Source organism: Triticum dicoccoides, chromosome 6B (assembly GCF_002162155.2).
Source record: "Triticum dicoccoides isolate Atlit2015 ecotype Zavitan chromosome 6B, WEW_v2.0, whole genome shotgun sequence".
Lineage (NCBI taxonomy): Eukaryota > Viridiplantae > Streptophyta > Magnoliopsida > Poales > Poaceae > Triticum > Triticum dicoccoides.
The window spans coordinates 22,718,585-22,738,850 of NC_041391.1; the positions used below are offsets into that span (position 1 = coordinate 22,718,585).

Below are 20,266 nucleotides of genomic sequence, written 5' to 3' on the forward strand. Positions count from 1 at the left end.
CCGACCTGTAAGTGGTCTCCATCTCTCGCGTTGGCTTGCTAATGTTGTCTGATTGAATGATTGGCAGTGACTTCATGGTTATGTGTGATTTATTGCTCGTCGGGGCTTGTAAAAGTGGTCACTTGTGGAGGTTCATTGATTTGGTTGGTTCGCTAGGATCCCAGCCTGACAAGAGTGACGATTTGGAGATCCCTACTTATTACTGACATAATAATGTGATAAATTCATACACATATTATTTTCTGGATGTGTATTTCTTTTTTAAACAGGCAATTTGTTCATGTTCAATTGCTCAACAAGGTCTCAAATAGTCAACTATCATCATTCTTAAAATCAAAGGAAAGAATATCGCCCTCAAAGTTATGATGCTACACGGTGAATCTCGATAATCTCCCAAGGAACAAACTTGTGGCCCATGTATTTTTTATTCAAATTGGTGCAAAATGTACTTTCTAGAAGTTCAAAATAATAATATCCATACCCATTATAACCTGGCTCTTAGTTCTCTTTTGTTCACAGAAGCATGGAAACAATCTTGACAAAGGTAATCATCTTATGTGATGAATTATTTCAGGAAACATGTGAAAAAGGTGGGATATTTCCATCGGCTTTCGCAGCTGGCTATATGCATCATAGAGCATCTAATCTGCATCAACTTTAGACATGGTGAGTTCTATTCCAATTTCTTTGTGTTGTCGGCCTTGGTGATTGTTCTGGAGCTCTAATTGGCCGATGGACTTTTAAATGTTTCCCTGCAATATTCATTGCTTTGCCTGCAAGTGTTTTGTTTGTGAGCTTGCTCTTATACTGAATGTTATCTAGGCTCATGTGTATAAAATAAGGGTCTCCATATGCAAATAAATCTCGACACAGTGGACTTGGTTCTTTTACATTTCTGAAGTACCTTGTGCTTTATGTTATGATTTCTTTTCTTATTTCCCACTATGACTATGTTCGAAGATCAAAACATATCACGCCACTTGGTCCATGTTGTGCGTTCCATATTTTTTATGTACCTTCAGCTTGAAAAACGGTTGCCCATAGCCTACATGTTCTCAGTTTCTACTTTGTATTATCTCCATGTCTCGTTGAATAATAGAAGGCAATCAATGAAGGATATTATTGTGAATAATTTGGTGTTAATGCTCATAGGTGTGGAGCGTCGACCACGGCGAGCTTGGCTAATGGCAACACGTGAAGGTGATTTTCACCCGATCCCTTTCCACTCCTCTCTCTCTCTCACCCTCTCTAACTCCATCTAACTCTGCAGCTCGGCAAGCTTGTGCAATGTGCTCTGTTTCCATATTTTTTATTGTTTTAAATAAATATTACTCAGGAGAGATGTTCTTTAGGTTAGCATTACTGTGGAGGACCTACCGAAAAAGGCTTTCGCCCCGCTTTATATATAAAGCACCAAACCACAAACATCCAGTACAACCACACGCCACGCCATCGCAACACACACACACCCAGGACAGGATACATAGGCGCTGAGCGCAGCAACACCACTCCTAGCACTACCGCCCCGAAGAGATGAAGCTACATATGACGAACCATGCGCGGGGTGCCTTCAGAAAGGATACGACGCCGGAGCGCCGCCACCGCCCGATCCAAGGATTAGAGTTTCCCCCGGAGCCGCATGACGGGCAATGAGAGCCGCGACGACGCCTTCAAGAAGGGAACAATCTTCGCCGCCGCCGGTCCGTCCGAATATAGAGCAGGTTTTCACCTTGGCCAACATTCACCGCCACCGAACGCCACACCCCGGCAACCACGCCGCCCACACGACCATGGTGTCCAGGAGCACCAATGCACGAGCTCTGTCCAAGAGCACCACGCAACCACCACCAGGGCCGCCGCCCCAGCATCCAAGACCTCGACACTACCTTACCCGAGACCCGCCGCACCCCAACGAAAGAGACGAGCGGAAAGGTCCCACCTTTCGCGCCCCTGGGCAACCCCCAGCGTCGAGACCCAATAGGTCGGCCAGAATTGGCATCCACCGACCCATCCTGCTGTCCCAAGCGCGAGACGAGCTCGGTCCTGCAGCAACGAGAGGGGGGCGAGGTCAGTCCTGCTGCACCGTGCGCGAGACGAGCTCGGTCCTGCTGCATCATGCGTGAGACGAGCTCTGTCCTGCGGCATCGGGCGCGAGACGAGCGGTGGACCACAACTGGGAGAGGACCGACCCTTTGATGGGAGTAGCGCCCGGGCGACGAGGAGACGGGGTGAAGGTCGAGACGGCCCGAACGCAGACAAACCGATGCCGGAGAAGCTGGCCGTTGCCGCGGGCAGATCCATCGAGCCACCGTGAGGCCGCCACGACACCGGTAAGCCACCACCGAGACCTACCCCATGCCGCCGCCCACGGCCGGAGCAGCAGCCATGCCCGGCCGGTGCCCTACCCACATCGCCCGGCGAGCTCCAAATGCCGGAGCCACCGGGCATGCACCACCGGAGCCAGGCGCCACCGGCCGGCCCCCGAAGCTAGATCCGGCAAGAGACCGGTCGCGCGCCACCTCCCGAGATGGGAGCACCGTAGCCGCCTCGCGGCGCACAAAACGAGGGTCGCCGGAGTGCCACCACCAGCAGGCCACCCCGCCGCCCTGCGAAACCGCCGTCGCGCCGCTGGATCCCGCGGACGTCCAGCGTCGTCGCTCGAAAGGGCCGCCCCGCGCCGGCGCCCACAAGCAGACGGGGAAGGAGGGTCCCGCCGTCGCCGCGCCCCCCGGGCTTTACCCGGCGGAGCTCGCCGGCGACGGCGGGGGGAGGGGAAGGAGGCGGGGCCGAGAGCCGCGGCCACAGGGGCCCTCCCGGGCGCGCGCGGGCGTGCCCGGGAGGGGAGGAGAGAGGGGGGAGGGGGAGGGGAGCGGGGCGGGCCGGGAGCCGCGCGCCCGGCGGCCGGCGGCGGTGGGGAAGCTAGGTTGCCGGCGGCGGCGGGGGAGGGAAACCTAGCGAGCGGGGGAGCGGGGGGTTGTGGGGTGTACCAACACGAACACTCTTCGATTCTGATCGCTCTGTGGAGGACCTATACCTTCCTGTTTAATTGATTATGTTTGCACAACATGTATTTTCAAAATTAGTTGTTCATGTGCGAAGAATTTTGTTAGTTTTTAGTTTTAAAAAGGTACACATTGATTCCTAATTTGACCCAAGCAGCCAAAATGGATGGATATATTCATTTTCTGTGTTAGGTTCCATTGGATCAATTTTTAGTTCTTGTTTCTTATGTTCTACAGAAGTTAGAGAGGTAATTAGTTTTCTCTTTTTCCGATGAATGTGTAGATGCATATAGATAACAGAGGAGCGATTACCATCCTCTGTTTTTTGTGAGTATATGTGCATGCGCATAAAGTGTTCTCTGTTTTTTTAACGAGTATATGTTGATGGATACAAAATGTATATGGTAGTTTCCATTCTGGTTTACACGGGTGGCTTTATTGGTACTTCTGGACCTATCCGGAGCTGAAGTTATGTTCCGCCTGATCGATTATTAGCTCATGTTTCTTAGGTTCTGCAGAGGGTAGATGAGCAATCAGTGTGCTCTGTTTTTCTAACGAGTGTATTTGGACGTATGCAGACATTAGAGGTTCTGCAAGCATGGCCCTCGAGTTAGTGGAGAATAGATATGCTGAAGACTTTGACTCCGGTTCTCAGGTTTCTCTTATTATTACTCAAATTATATTATCCTGTTTAAGATTTTGTTATTCCTGTTATCTCGTCAATATGCTACAACATGGAGAGCGTGTGCTTTAGATTTAAGCAGCCATGCATACTGAAGGGGACACCTTTGGACTCTCCCTTGCTTTCAACAGTCTAATTACTCCACGTAAAATCTGCATCCATTTGGTATGTGATACATCAAGTGGACGCTACGATCTAGCTTGAGTATCTGTTCATCATGGTTGCATACTGCATAAAAATGAAGTATCCTTGTGCTCATATGAGGTTGCCATCACACCTTGCATTTGCATTTAAATTGAGAATTCTTTAGCTAAGATCCCGGTCTTTGTTCGTTCTTGCATTTGATTTTCCACTTTGGCTTCCCCGTCCGGTAACCCAATTCATTTGTGTTGCTTCCTTTCATTTTATTTCCCCATACATGCAAATTAGTTTATTATGGAGCTTTTCCATAAGAAGAGGTACTGTTCAACTTGCTTACGATATGGCAGAGTGAAATTATCCAGTAAACTTACCTGTTTGTAAGTGACTTGGTTGTACTAGAATTTGCAGAATTGACTGTAGATCGTTCTGCAACGATTTTCTATGGATCCACGACATCGGGGGTCATCGAAGTGAATTCGGGAGTTTTTATCTCTTGATCTGGTGAATGACTTTCGGTGGTGAGTTACAAATTATGGACGATGACCTGACGCAGAGGAATGTTGTTGGAGTGGCGGCGGTTAAATTGTAGCTGCTTGGATTGTGGAAAAGCGGCGGCGACAACACATGTGTGACTTTGATGGTGGTGCTGCGAGCACCCGGTCTCGAGCTCCGGGGTGAAAACCTAGGTCAGACCCGAGTGGTCATCCCTGGCAATGGCGATATTTTTTTTTACATCGTGACCTTGTTGGAGGCATTGCTCGGATACGTTCGGACTGTTTCTTCAGGGTGAAAATTTTGATTCTAGCCTTTGTGGTTGGATCCAGCGACGGCGGCGCTTGAGTGTCGCTTCCTTCTTGAAGGCGTTGTTGTTGAAGATCCTCGTCGTCAATGTGGTGTCAATGGTTGGTGCGGATATGGTCGCAGTTCTAGTTTGTCTTTCACTGATCTGATCGCTTTGGGGCTTTTTTGTTTCTTTTTTTCTTTTCACACCTATGCATAGCTTTTGGTCTTATGACTTTGCTAGTCGTTGGTGTGTTTTAGCGTATGTGTTGGGTTGGCTGTGTGCATCCTAGTTATGCAGAGGCCGGGTGTATGCTCATTATATTGTATCCTCTTGATGCTTCTTTTGAGCCAATAAAATTCACCCATTGTAAAAAAAAAGTCAAAAAATTGGTTCATTCAGATTATGAATTACTAACTCCCAGTGGTCTGTAGACAGTAAGAAAACACAGCAATTTAAACTGCCTTACTGAAGCGCCGTATTCGCGGGCACCATAGTGGATCTGTGGCTTAATTGCCATCCCATCAATTTGTGCCGGGGAGTCGGTTTTGTTGCTTACTTGCAGCATCTTCTATAGGCCTGAAGAATCTACGTAGTCCGATTTCTGAATCGAGTTGCCGTTGTCGTCTAAGTTCTGACCTGCCAGCATAGTGAAATCTACTTGATCAGCTTCTACATGCTGCATCCTCACGTTGTCAATGCAGGAGAGAAGCGTGTACATTATCAATGCAGGAGAGAAGCATGATGAAGATCAATGTCCTGTAGTTATCAAGAAGTAATTCATCGGAAGTAAAAAGGAAAAGGGGTTTTCAAACATAAGTCTGTCCCCTCAATGAGATTAGCACCGCCCGAAGGAGCTTTGGAGATGCATTACCTGGTGTGCAACCAACAGGTCCACATCTATCCCCTCGCTGAAGTTAGCACATTACTGAATCTAATGCTCTCTGCAGTTCTCAAGTTAAGTATTACTCATTGCTTTCCATATATACACTGCAGCTCGAATCATGCATACGCTGGCTGCTACTTTATTACCAACGAAAGCCCAAAGAAGAAGAAGAAGAAAGGACTTGGCGTCGTTTCCAGCTATAATCTTTGCTTCGTATCATTTGAAATCACTTTGGGAAAACAGCCTTGGCAAGAAAAGAAGTGGAATGATGCTGTTTTGGACAAAAGTAGATGCTTTGCCTGGCCTGCAAAAGGACCATCGATGCACAAGCTCCAAATCTTATCTCCTTGCTGCTTTCTGCAAAGCATCAGATGTTCTCTCTCGTACTCCACGCGACCTAAAATGAGTGCAGTGTACTCAAAGGTTAAGCTCTGCAGAGAAAGCAACAAAATACTGGCAAAGATCAACATCTCCTGATTAGCATAGCACCAACGCCTCTGATCACAGCACCAAATCACCGAGAAGAATGGAGGCGACAGCGGTTAGCGTGGGCAAAGCCGTGCTTGATGGCGCGCTGGGCTACGCCAAGTCGAAGGCGGCGGAGGAAATCGCGCTGCAGCTCGGCGTCGAGCGCGACGTGGACTTCATCAAGGATGAGCTGCAGATGATGCAGTCATTCCTGATGACGGCGGATGAGGAGCAAAGCCAAAACAAGGTGCTCACCACCTGGGTGAAACAGATCGGGGTCCTGGCCTACAAGGTGGAGGACAGCCTCATGGATTTTGGCCTCCATTCAGAGAAAAAGCCATTTTTGGGGTGCATCCCCCGCAATCCGGGTGATCGACGCCGCATCGCCAAGGAGGTGAAGGAGCTGAGGGCCAAAGTGGAGGACGTGAGCAACAGGAACCTATGGTATCGCCTCATTAAGGAGAGCTCAGGCTCCAAGCCTACCATGGCAGAGGAGCAGGCCAGCATTGCTACTGCGGCAATGTTTGGCATCAACGAAGCAAGGCTTGCTGCATTGAAGCATGAAGATTCATCAGAGGTGGACCTCCATCAGTTGATTTCCAGCAAGGATGTGGACCTTAGGGTGATCACCATGTGGGGTAGTAGCGGTGATCTTGGGAAGACGTCAGCCATCCAGGAGGTCTATGATGACCCGAAGATATTGGAAAGGTTTGGATTCCGTGCTTGGATTAGGTTGATGCATCCTTTCAATCCACAAGAGTTCCTCCGCAGCTTGGTAAGGCAATTTTATGAAAATTCTCATGGTGAGGTTGGAAAGCCATCTTTCAATCCACAAGAGTTCCTCAGGAGCTTCGTAAGGCAATTTTATGAAAACCCCCATGATGAGATTGGAAAGCCAGAACAAGAAACAAGTGTTGGGGCTAATGTTCTAGCCAAGATAGAGAAGATGGATCAAAGTGATTTAGTCCGCGTGTTTAATGCACAGTTGTGTAAGAATAGCTACCTGGTTGTCATAAATGACCTGGCCACAATAGAAGAGTGGCATTGCATTAAGAAGTACTTTCCCAACAACAAGAAACAAAGTAGAATCATTGTTTCCACGCAGCAAGCTGAAATTGCAAGGTTGTGCACAGAGAAACCGTACAAAGTTTCGGAGTTGAAGCAGTTGTCATGTGATCAAACTATTTATTTGTTCCACAAGAAGGTAAATCTTTTTCTTGTCCTGGTTTCTGTTATAAATTCAGTGGAGCAAGTCAGCGTCGGTTGTGTTAGTGTGGCAATGTTTGACACCAATGAAGCAAGGCTACTGAAGGTGATACTCAATAATATTTGTTGGTTATATTGTTCTCAATAAAATTGTGCACATGAAAATCCTCAATATTTAAAGAGACATATGGGCAGTCTAGATGTGAAAGGGTGTAAAGCACAAGTGCATAAATTCTCATAGATCCTTTTTTTTTGTTCAGGCTATGCATGAAGCATGTTCTATTGAGCCCATTTCCAACACGAACAATGTTACTACTACTGAGAAAAACACAGTAGTGCTCACCACCGAAATACATGTGGAAGATCAAGAACATAACAATGCAAATGAAGAAAAAGTTCATAACTCAACAGCTGGAAAGAAGTTTGAACGCAGCAGGACACTGGCATTGACTGATGAAGTGCTTTGTGGACGAGAAACAGAGAAATCTGTTCTTATCAAATTAGTTGGCCAACCGGACAACAATCAAGGCTGTAAGGTGATCTCTGTTTGGGGAATGGGGGGTCTTGGAAAAACCACTCTTGTCCGAAGCATCTACCAAAGCCAGCAGCTTGGTGGCTGGAAGCGTGCATGGGCCACTGCATTGCGTCCCTTTAACCCTGAAGTACTCCTTAGAGATTTGGCTTTGCAGCTTCAGAGTACTATTCAAGAAGGTCCTGCCGGATCAACAACAACTACTGGAGCACAAAAGAAAAGCATATCAGTGATGAAACTTCAAGAGTTGAAGGATGAGCTAGCTCGGGTACTAAAATTGAAAAGGTGCCTTGTTGTTCTTGATGATATATGGTCCACTTCTGAATGGGATTTGGTCAAATCATGTTTGGATAATGCTGGAATGATCATAGTCACCACAAGACAAAAAGATATTGCCAAACATTGTTCAAGAGAAGACAAGAACACGTACTGTCTTGAAGGTCTGAAAGATGATGCTGCACTTGACCTTTTCAAGAAGAAGGTATTTTTGTAACTAATACCATTTCTTCTCTTTCATATGAGTTTTGCTTCACATTATATTGGTGGTGTAAGCTTGACATTTCTTTCAATTCAAAATTTAGAAGTATAAAAGCTGATATCTTCTTTGAAGAAAATGTTTAAACTCTAATAGTTCATACCAAAATATTAGTTCTAGGAAAATGTCAACCAATCCATCTAGGAAAATATAAGATCTGTACTAGCTTGCTGAATTCCGCCCAAGCACCATGGTGGGTTCGTGTGACTTGGGAGTGGAGCCTCCTGATCTGTACTAGCTTGCTGAATTCCGCCCAAGCACCATGGACTGGCAAGTTTGTGGATGATATCTAGAATATGTTGGTGGTGTTTTCGTAGATCCGTCCGAGGCCGGGGCAGCAGCAAGCATGTAGATACGCTGATGTGAGCTATGGCCAGCAGCTCGCTAGATCTGCGGGGCATCGTCTAGCTCCCAGGTTCACAGTGGCATCCACGATGTGGACGTGTTGCTGCTTTGTGTGCCCATGGAGGGGTGCGTCGATGAACTTGTACCATTTCATCCTAGGGACGTGGCTCGAACACCTGTGTTGACTGGTACGTTAGTGCCTCGGCGGTGCATGGACGATGACCATGCTTTGGCTAGCTTGGGTTGTCCACATCATGAGGCGGCGGGAGGACGACATTTAGTGGTTCGGGAGTTTGTTCCAATAGATGCAAAGTGTGGCTTTGTGTGGCGGTGCGACATCCAGGTCGTCGACCGCGGTTGGTAGTTCAACATCTTTATGCCATGTCCGGGGCGTCTCACGTGCTCATTTTGGTCAAGCCAGGGCTTTCTCCTCATCATTGTGTGGGTCATGCCGTATTTAGCCTACTTGGTGGGAGGATATACACGGTGCGGCGGGGGCGCGCCTTTATCGATGGTGTGAGGTTGTGATTCAATGATGTTGATGGGCTAACTTCTTTTCTCAAGTTGGGGTGCATGTGCGTGCTTCTGTTATGTGTGGACGGCAACAATGCCATTGTCAGTTTGGTGGAATATATGTTGTAATGAGCGACTAGTGATTTGTCCGCTGTTATCCTCCTCTGTGTTGGTGTTTGGATGTACTTGCGTATTCTTAGGCTTGTAAATTATTCTTTCTAATAATGCGATAAGATGCAAAGCTTTTGTCCTTTCTTCAAAAAAGTTACATAGAAAACTTGCAGTTTTTGTTCTGTGCAAGCAAATTTGAAGAGTTAAAGTAGCAATTTTGTGCCCTCAATTTTTCCAATATGCCACAGAAATACAACAAAGATTATGTTAGGATTGTAATTAGGTACGTCCTAACAATAAACTCACATTCTCTCTCGTTGATGTAAATGTTTTGCCTCCTTGGTTTAGTTGCAGCGTCAAATGTTCTCACTATACTCAATGAGTGATACTTGTCTATTTAATGGAAGCTGGTGAAGTAGCTAAATTACTTTGTTAGGTGTGAGTCTTTTTAATTTGCCGGTATTGCTTGGAGTCTTCCCTGGAAACAGCCTCTTACAGAAATGTAGGGAAAGGCTGCGTACTATAGACCCAAAGTGGTCGGACCCTTCCCTGGACCCTACGCAAGCGGGAGCTACATGCACCAGGTTGCCCTTTTTTTTATTGCTTGGAGTCGAGCAATAATAGTTCTTTTGCTTGTACTGTTTTTAGTGAATCTTGTCACAAAATTAATTAAAACTGTCAACCAGTCATCAGGTTTGTTACCAGGCTTATGTGCGCAAATTTCAACCTTGTTATCCTCAAATTTATTTATTTATTTTTTAAGCAAAATTAGCAATATTTTTTAAAAAAAATGTAATTCTACAAAGTACTTGATAATTTGTATTCTTGATTTCTTCAGAGTTTCTTGAAAGTACATTTTTCTACGCGGAGCATGTGCTCCCATGTGCATACTTGGATTATCGCACTCGTGCTCTCAAGTGCACATTTGTATTGTAGCAGTATCTAGGATGACAATGTTTAGTGCACACCTGAGATACAAGGTAATTCGAATGCTGTGAGTTCTCACTATGAAGAGAATTTATTTTCATATCACTTCTAAGTAATAGTAACAAAAGGGAAATTTCAACAAAAAATGTTAAATCAAAGTCGGACAGAATAATTTCATAACAGACTTCCCCCTTGTGTCACGGTTTCGCTTCCAGAATCTACAAGTTGAAGCTAGGACTATCAAGTTCATATTATTTAGTTAGCAACAGTAAATCTTGAATCTAGATAGTTAACTTTGTCAAATTATATCTGCTGCAGGTGTTCAAGGACAATATTGAAGAAAAATATTTAGTCCCACTATGATGGAGCAAGCAAGATTTATCCTGCATAAATGTGCTGGACTTCCCCTTGCAATATCAACTATTGGTGGATTCCTAGCTACTAAGCCAAAAAATTATATTGAATGGAGAAAGATGCATGCCTGTATTAGCATAGAATTGGAGATAAATCCTGAACTTCGGACAATAAAGACAATTCTTATGAGGAGCTATGATGGTTTGCCATACCATCTCAAGTCTGCTTTCTTATACCTGGCCATATTTCCAGAAGATCACAGAATTAGGTGGGGTCGCTTGGTGCGGCGATGGATTGCAGAGGGCTACTCAAGGGATATGCATGGCATGACTGCAATTGAACTTTGTCGGAAGTACTTTGATGAGCTCTTGGATAGGAGTATGATCCTGCCAGGGGAAGGGAACCAATACAGTCAGAAAATCATTTCTTGCCAACTTCATGATATGATCCGTGAAATATGTATCTCAAAGGCTAGGGAGGAAAACCTTGTTTTGACGCTGGAGGAAGGATGTTGTTTGAGTGACACACAAGGTGCAATACGTCATCTTGTCATTGGCAGCAACTGGAAAAGGGATAAAGATGTGCTGGAGAGCAAGCTAGACTTGTCACATGTACGGTCATTGACCGTGTTTGGAGAGTGGAGATCATTTTTCATCTCTGACAATATGAGGTTCCTCCTAGTGCTTGACTTAGAAGACACACTGGAGTTAAAAGATCATCATCTTGATGATATCGGACAGCTCGTCACCTCAAGTATCTTTCTCTTCGAGGATGTCGGAACATTTTATACCTGCCTAAATCTTTGCAAAATTTGAGGCACCTGGAAATGCTGGATCTCAGAGGTACACGTATATATGAGTTCCCAACAACAATCACCAATCTTCTGAAGCTACAGCACCTCCATGCAGACAGTTATCACTGGATGTATGAGGGAGAGGGTGACATAGTTGAGAACTATGAAGATTACACTAAACATGTTTCCACATGTCGAATATGTGGCATTTGTCCGTGGAGAGGCCATCTTTTCTTGAGACCACAAGTTCTAGATGCCGGTTTGAACAGGTATGATATATTCAATCTATACCGCTTCCAGGAGAGGCGTCTAGATGGCGTTATACTTCCTAGAGGGATTGGCAAATTGAAGTCCCTTCACTCACTAGGTGTTGTTGATGTTTCCGGGAGAAATGGAAATGCCACTGTAAAAGAGTTTGGAGAGCTTACTCAGCTACGTAAGCTTAAAGTGGGTGGTCTGAGCTACAGAAACATCAGTGAGTTATGGTCTGCCATTGCTGGTCATAATCAACTTCAATCTTTGTCAGTTGTAATAGGTAACTCGCATGCAGTGGGGAATGGATTAGATGGCTGTTTGGGTGAGGGTTTGTTGCCACCAAGCAGCCTCGAGAGCCTCACTCTGCTTGGTAAGCTAGTCAATGTAACAGGATGGATCCATACGCTTCAGAATCTCTCCAAGTTGGTGCTAAACTGGAGCAGATTGAAGCAAGATGATGATGCCATACAAGCCCTTGGGTTACTACCAAATCTTGCAGTTCTATGTCTGAGGAGGGATTCGTTCGATGGGACACAGCTCCATTTCGAGAGCTCATCTTTCCCGAGTCTCATGGTGCTGGAGTTGTATTGGTTAGACAACCTCCAGTCGGTGCTGTTTGAAAAACACGCAATGCCTAAGCTGGAGCTGCTACGAGTTGGTTGGTGCGACAAGCTGGAAGCATTCTGTGGGCTGCCAGCCCTCACAAGCCTCAAGGAGGTTCAGTTGGATAGTTGTCGTCGCAGTGAAACATTGAAAGAATCGGTGCAGAGTCAGGTCGCGGAGCATATGAAGCATGTCAGAGTGAATATTGTTCGCTAAGCTCTCTATATGTATGTATATATAGATTCCATGGGAGACCAAAGATTGGTGTGTGTAGTTTCTCTTGTAATTGTTCCTCTAGTACTACTGCAGTAGATACTGCTATCGCAGAATAACTACTCGGACACCAAAGTTGAATTTTCTCCGCTGGCTTTGTGTTTCTTTTTCTCTTTGATGGAATAGGCATTCTTTGTTTCTGCTCGGTTTGAATTTGAAGTCGGGTCATTAACCACCTACCCATGAAACTGAATATTTGACTGAACCTTCGAATCGAATGCGGGTCTCAAGTTTAGTTAGTTGTTAATGATGCTGAATTGGCTGTTGCACTGCCAAGTGAAGCCGAAAAAAGAAGAGCAGAGCAGCAACAAACAGGGTCGCGATGGTGCATAGGTGCTGAGAAGCACTGAAGAAGGTCGCGCACACACCAGCCTCATCTACTTACACATCTCTGTAGATAGATGGGACACTGAACATGTTGAGTCAGGCTACAGTTCAAAGTTGAACGTAGCTTTCTTTGCTGCCCAGTGTGTGTAGTTGTTATTGTATCGTTATTCTACTATACAGAACATGTTGAGACGTCTTTACTTTACTTTTTGCCTATTTTTTTTTCGAGTGAACTAGTAATTGGTTTAGTATTTTTGTCAATAAAAACACAAACTGGGCTATACATGTTACTCGCGCGACTAAGCGAGGCATTCCTTTGTTTTGGAGTAGAGCATAAAATGCGAAGCAACAGTCGGAAGCCAAAACAAGAACTTGCTCTGTTCATACTTCATACGGATAACACAAAGCACTTCCTCTGCTGTCCTCTTGTACACTCATTGAAATCGCAAGCTACTGTCAGGTACCCTGTAGTTCCTTTGTTGCACTATCATCGAATGCTAGTCTAATAGCTGAAGCCAAGAAAAGAAGAAGTTACTTTGCGTTTTTTCATTTCTGCAATTCAATGAATCTAGTATGTCGATTCGAATGCTAAAACGGCAATTTGACTTGTAGCAGTCTCCACTTGTTGATTTCCTTTTCAGTAGCATCGAATATAGAATACACACACAATGAAGCTGAAACGGATGCTGGTTGGCTGACTGTTGCTCGGCTAACTAAACTGAAGCCAAATACAGAGTCCATTTGTTCAGGGCATCAGCAGAAAACAATGACAGAGTCCATTTGTTCGAAGAGAGGCAGCTTTGTTTATTGAGTACTAGCATGTCACTTGGCTGAATAAGGGAGGCATTCCTTTGTTTTGGAGTAGAACATCGAATGCGATGCAACAGTCGGAAGCCAAAACAAGAACTTGCGCCGCTCATGTGGATAATAAATACAGAGCACTTCCTCTGCTGTCCTCTTGTACATTAATTGAAGTTACAAGCTACTGACAGGTGCCTGTAGTTCCTTTGTTGTACTATCAACGAATGCTAGTCCTGTAGAATATACAATACACACACATTGAAGCTGGAAAGGGATGCTGGTTGGCTGGCTGTTGCTCGGTTAACTGAACGGAGGCCAAACAAGGGCATCAACAGAAAACAACGACAGAGAGTGCACTGATTCAGAGGAGAGACAGCTGCATAGGCACGGTGCAGTCACTGTGTGTGAAGCACTGAAGTGGCTCAGAAATCTGTGAGCTGAAGTTCATCCTAATTATTTTTCCCTTTTCTTCTAATTTATGTGTTTTTGTTCAAAAAACACAAATTGAGTTATGCATGTCACCCGGCCGAATACAGCAGGCTGTAATGCAGTAGATGTATCACTTTTTTGCTGTGCTTGTAGCTTGGGGTTCATCCTCCACATTCGTTCGTTGTGGTATCAATGGAACTAGAAGCTATCGCGCGCTTTGCCGCGCCGTTCCTCTCTTGTTGGGTCTAATTATCCGTGGATGTAAAACTGGTCGCTGGGTTGCCGGCATTAGGCATGCTAGACTCGATGTTTTTTCTTGCAATAGTTTTTGTTGGAGTTAGACGCGAGAACAAAGACAATGTTTAGCTACAGACGACACGTAATTTCAATAAAATTCACACAAACATCGACCACCAAGATCATTGACCATGCCATCCCATCCACCCTCTCGCATAGTGTACCAACACCTGGTTGCTTTTGTATTCTTATAGAGTCCAATAGCACTTCCAGGTCTGCTAATTTATATATTGGGCCGACCCATTAATATAGGTTGACCAGCTTTGGTTTATTTTATTTATTTTTACTCCCCCTGTCCTGATTTGCTTGTCGCAGAAATGGAAAGTCTGCCCCAAGTAATTTGGGAAAGAGGGAGTATTTATGTTGCTTTTTTTGCTTAAGTTCTAAAAACAAGTAAATGTGTAAGTAATTTCATAAGGTATTTTAGAAAATGTTTATATCTTTTCTAAATGTGTTCGTACATTTCAAAATATATTCATGTTTCATAAAGTGTTCACATGATATGTTCACACGTTTTAAAAAATGATCATAAATTTAAGAAGGTCTCCATGCTTTAAAAATGTCTGCACATTTAAAAATTGTTCATATAGACACAAACCACGTCCATACATTGCTTCAAACGTGTTCAAACATTTAATAAATGCATAAAGTTTTAAAAGTATTCATGCATCTACTAAAAAATGTTCACATTTCAGAAAAAAGATTCATGAAATGTTAGAATGGTTAGGGCAACTCCAACGGCGACCCACAAATTTCTTCCCGCATCCATCAGCGGACACGGATGCAGGAGGCAGACATCCAACTGTAGCCGCATACGTTTCACAACAACTTGAAACAGCCGATCAAAAGTTGTTCAAACAAGTTCATAATTCATATAAACGCGGACGGATTTCATATAAACATGCCGGAATCCATATATACATAACGGATTTCATATAAACATGATGGATTTCATTACAATTACATCAAAGTGGTGCTAGTCGGGCTCTAATCTAAATGATTGCTGGCGTCCAGTCCTCGTGTCCGGCCATCAGTCCCGAGAACTGAAGCTTCACTGTCTCCAGTTCTGCCTCAGTGCTCTCCAGCTATGCCTCGGTAACCTCTGCCTCCGGAGCCCCGGGAACTGAAATTGTCTGGCTCCACATCACCGCCAAGCGACTAATCGGCCGCCGATGCTGATCCCACCAAGCTTGGTGTCGATGGGAGGGGAGAAGCGGTGGCCTTCCTGGGACCATAGCGGCGGTGACCTACTGTGCACTACTGTTCCTCACTACCAGCAGCGCCCACGGGCGTGCCGGCTTCTTTGTGGTCATGGCGGCGGGGCACGGCCTCGGCGTTGTCCTCCTCCTCTTTGTCGGTCTCACCGAACAGAGCCTCGCCTGCCTCCAAGTTGCACTCCTTGCCGATGTCCGCCACCTCTGCACCCGTTGGCGGTACCGCCAGCAGTCGAGGTGGATCTCGCAGGCAGAGCGGTAGTACTCGAGCATTGCTTCCTGCTCTACGATGTTCGCGTCCGGCGCGACGCCCTACCGGTGGTGAGCTGCTCCTCTGCCTGCAGCTCCTGCAGGAGGTGGTGGTTGTAGGTGGCATTGGCCTGTGCCTCCCGGGACTGCTCCTCCCGCACCATATCAATGTAATGGGCACGAGTCTCCCCGATGGTCATGGTGTAATGCACCCACGAGGGTGGCTCGGAGAAGGAGGTTGTCGCCTGCTCGTCATTGGCAGCGTCCTCCACTCGGACGTCGGCATTCTCCGGCTGCCTATCGGCCAGCTAGCTGGCAGCAATAGCGGCATTTCCTTCTTCTAGTCAGGCGTCAGCTCGTCCAAGAGAGTTTTGACCGGGGAGGAATAAATGGCGGGAGTGGTGCACAGAGGGACCGGAGGCGGGATGACTGCGGCTATGCCCGGGGCAGCGGTATTTATATAGCATGGCGGGCGGCAGAGGAATGGACAGGTGGCGTCGGAGGAGACGCCTCAGCAACTGTGTGCCATCAATGTGGGCGGCAGATGGACGGACGGACGGACGGATGACAGTCGTGTCGTATGAACGCGCCGCAATCATCTACACCGGGAAGCAGCGAAGATGGTGTTCTCTCGGCGGGCGCACCGCTTCAATGCTAGCGCTAGTGAGCAGTCACGCCTGCTCTTGCCTGGCATGAATGTGGCCACTGACGCTCAGGAGCGGTGCTGACAGTTTCGGACGGGAAGCGCACGTGGAAGGGAGGAGGGGTTTTGGTGGGCCAGGCGGTTAGAAGCGGTCCGGACTCCCACAAAACCACCTATGCTTGTCTCCGATTTACAGTAGAAATCGCATCCAGACCGTCCTACGGACCGATACGTTGAATGGCTTCCGCGGTCCGAACAGCACGATCCAAATGCATGCGAGAGGTTTGTGGGTCAATGCCCATAGTGAGTCTTTAATTGGTCGGATGTGATAATAGACTCTTTTTTCTTAACCGAACAAACAAAGAAGCATGGAAACCCACCACATATACAAGAAAAATAGGCATACACAGAATCAAGCTGCCAACACAACACGTCCTCCGTATCACCTGGGGCCCATGCACCGTTCACACACCTCGATTCACCACAGGAGCTTATTTCTAGGGAGATTAGTAACTCTATAGACTAGAAGCGGTCTCCTTTACATTCGTTCATTGTGGTATCAATGGAACTAGGAGCAGTCTCCTGTACATTTGTTCATTGTGGTATCAATAGAACTAAAAGTGGTCTGCGCGCTTGGAGGCCACTCTTTTCCTCGTTAGTTTTGGTTTGATTTGTTTCCTATTAGATTTTGTCGTAATAGTGGGTGTGGTTGCCGGCAACACTCACATGTTATCAAATGAAGCAAAAAATAATAAATACAGTTCTCCTACTTATGGCTATGGTACACATGTATAAGTTACTGACTAACAAACCTATGAGAGCATTATATATTCCTTTATTCAAATAGAGTTTTTTTAAATGTTCAAATAGAATATCAAACATTACTTTTGTTTAATGAATATTGCATTGTAGTGTGCTCGACAGATAGCTTTTTTAATTGTGGTAGAGTGAGAAGCTGACCCAAGGAGGATCGTCATTGGTTGACGTCGTTAACATGTATCGGATCTGGAACTCACACCGGATAGTTTAATGGCAACCCGTTATGGTGGCTGTCATGTGTCGGTTACCCTTAACAGAAATATTTCCACGAGCGCACCATTTTCTATCATGGATCTGTACACTTCCTTGACTAAAAAGTGATTATTGCCATGGAACACATCTACGAAAGCACATGTATGATTACTCTTGATTTTGTATAAAATCGTTACGAATGTACATGAGTGACAGAAAACGTGACCTATTACGACAAACGTGTCTTTTCTTATAATAATGAGCCAATAGTGTGTATCAAATAAGAACAACTCAATATGAAAGGTGACAATTCGTTTAGTTAGCCTACCAGTGTCTCTTCAACAGACGTTCGACAAAGTTGTACGGGAAGCTATGTTAACTAGAAACTCTTGTATACATAGAAGAAACCAAGCTTCTAGACAAGCATATCAAATAAACAAATTGTATGTATAAATAATTGAATCGATGACATGAAGAAACGAAGCTTCCAGACAAGCATATCAAATAAACAAATTGTATGTATAAGTAATCGATGACATCTTATACTCATCGGTAATCAATGGCATTCAATGCCAAGTATGAAGCATGCACATATTGAGAACTTGTTACCCAACCTAACTTTCAACACATTTACAAATAGTTAAGTTTATACTCTGGAAGATTCTATACATATGCTTACTTAATACTAAAATATACATGGACAAATGCACATACACACAAATATATATTTATGAACTATATATGTTATGCAAATGTAAAAAAGTAACTCACATATATTTTTTGTTATATCCAGAATTTGAATTTAGCAATACAAATTACAAATGATAACATATAACATTTCAATTAATAATTAACAACATAGTTATGTGGTTCCAATAAAAAAACATTGTTATGTGGTTAACTCTGTCAACAATATAATTGAAATAAAACTCGTTAATACTGTAATACAATAGAAATAAATTTAAATAACTACAAATGTTTGGTATAAAAGTAATTTTGATTTGCCCTAGGATTCCAGAACAGTTAGAAAAAGGATAGCGTCGACATTTTCTAATGTAAAGTTTCATGTGTTCTCTCTTTGATGGCTTCTCAAATCACCCGTCCTACGGCATGAGCCGATAGACCAAGTCAATGAGGTTTCGTGCCTGCTCTTGTGTTGTCATCAGCACCCTTAGGTCTTAGACTACTAATCTTCTGAAGATTTCGTTTACTCGGGTGTTGAAGGCTCCCTGTGTCATAGTATTACGAGAACGCGCTCCATGCCATAATCTTCAAAGAGATTTATTCGCTAAGGAACCACACAACATCCTAAAAACCGGTCCATGCCGCTGCCACGCTTTGTATTCTGAATGATTCGGGGATCATCAATACCGTAGTGAGGATACCATTCCTAATATCTTCCATAAAAAATCATCAAATCTAGAGATGAATTCCGTTGCATTATGCTCTGATGCCCTACCCATAGCAACTTCTGTAAGCTCTGGATAAGCTGCGTCCCCTAGTGATGTGCCCATGAAACCTGAGTATTACTCATCGTATGACAGAGGTCAGTTATGTGGAAAAGCTTAGAATATCAACGCATATCGTGGGAAATAATGGAAAACTCCACTCTAATCGGCTACCCCCCATCATATATAAATAATATCTCTCTTATACAAGGCTCCTTTTGGTGTGGAGTGGGGTCCATGGAAGAGGTCAATCTTGACGATCCGTTGCGGGGGAAGAAATAGATCGCCCGATTTTTGTGGGAGGCCAATATGAGTGCCCACGTGTTGACATGTGGTGTCTGCTATAATCTCCTAGCACTAGTAGAAAAGGGGGCATTGGTCCAGGCCGGGTCAGCCCATTAGTCCCGGTTCAATCCAGAACCGGGACCAATGGTGGCATTGGACCCGGTTCGTGAGCCCCGGGGGCCGGTCGGGCCACGTGGGCCATTGGTCCCAGTTCGTCTGGAACTTTTGGTCCCGGTTGGTGGGACGAACCGGGACCAATGGGCCTCGCTTGTCAGGACCCCGATCCTAAGCCACACCGATCTAGCATGTAACACCTCATATCACTTTGCGGCCTCACACACGGTATTCCCACGGGTGTCGCCTTACCAGGCCCGGGACCGTTTGCGCCTTTTGGCACACGTATATGATAGTGTCGCTAGCATCCATATGACAAAGAACCCGGGCTAACATGGCTAGTCGTGAACCCAAAGTGGCATTAACTTACATGGACAGGCATACATGACCCAGCAACGAACGTGTCGTTCATCAGCGAGTGAATCCAGGCTGTAGCAACTGGGCTAGCAGGACTCCGGAGTACCGGGCTGTAGCAGGCTAACAGGACTCCGGTAGACACCGCGTGACATTTCCCGAAGGGACAGACACATGAACGAAGAAGGACACATGCCGGCCAGCCTATGTGTTCCGGAGCAGTAGCAAGCTAGCATGGCTCAGTGGAAGCACTAGGAGACATTTCCCGGTAAGAAAGGCTACCAAGGATAAACAACTAGATAGTCAGATCCCACACATACCAAGCATTTCAATAACATACACACAATATGCTTGATATGTGCAAATACAACATGGCATCACAACATGACTCTACAACTCAAGTATTTTATTCAATAGGCTCCGAGGAGCGAGATATTACAAACATGGGTCTCATGACCCAACATTCAGAGCACACAAATCAAAGCACAAGCAGAAGCTTAACATGTCTGAGTACAGACATCTACAAATGAAAAAAGGCTGAGAAGCCTGACTAACTACTAGATCCTGCCGAGGGCTCAAGATCGTAGCTGAGGTAACAAGCTAAACGTCGAAGTCCACGCGGTACTACTAGCGAGACTGAAGTCTCTCTGCAAAAACATAAATTAAGCAACGTGAGTACAAATGTAC

General features: G+C 45.3%; 1 pseudogene; it reads left to right on the forward strand.

Annotated features, from left to right (window-relative positions):
* The first annotated feature begins 572 nt into the window (after positions 1-572).
* LOC119326307 lies at positions 573-12,467 on the forward strand (annotated as a pseudogene).
* The last annotated feature ends 7,799 nt before the right edge of the window (positions 12,468-20,266 follow it).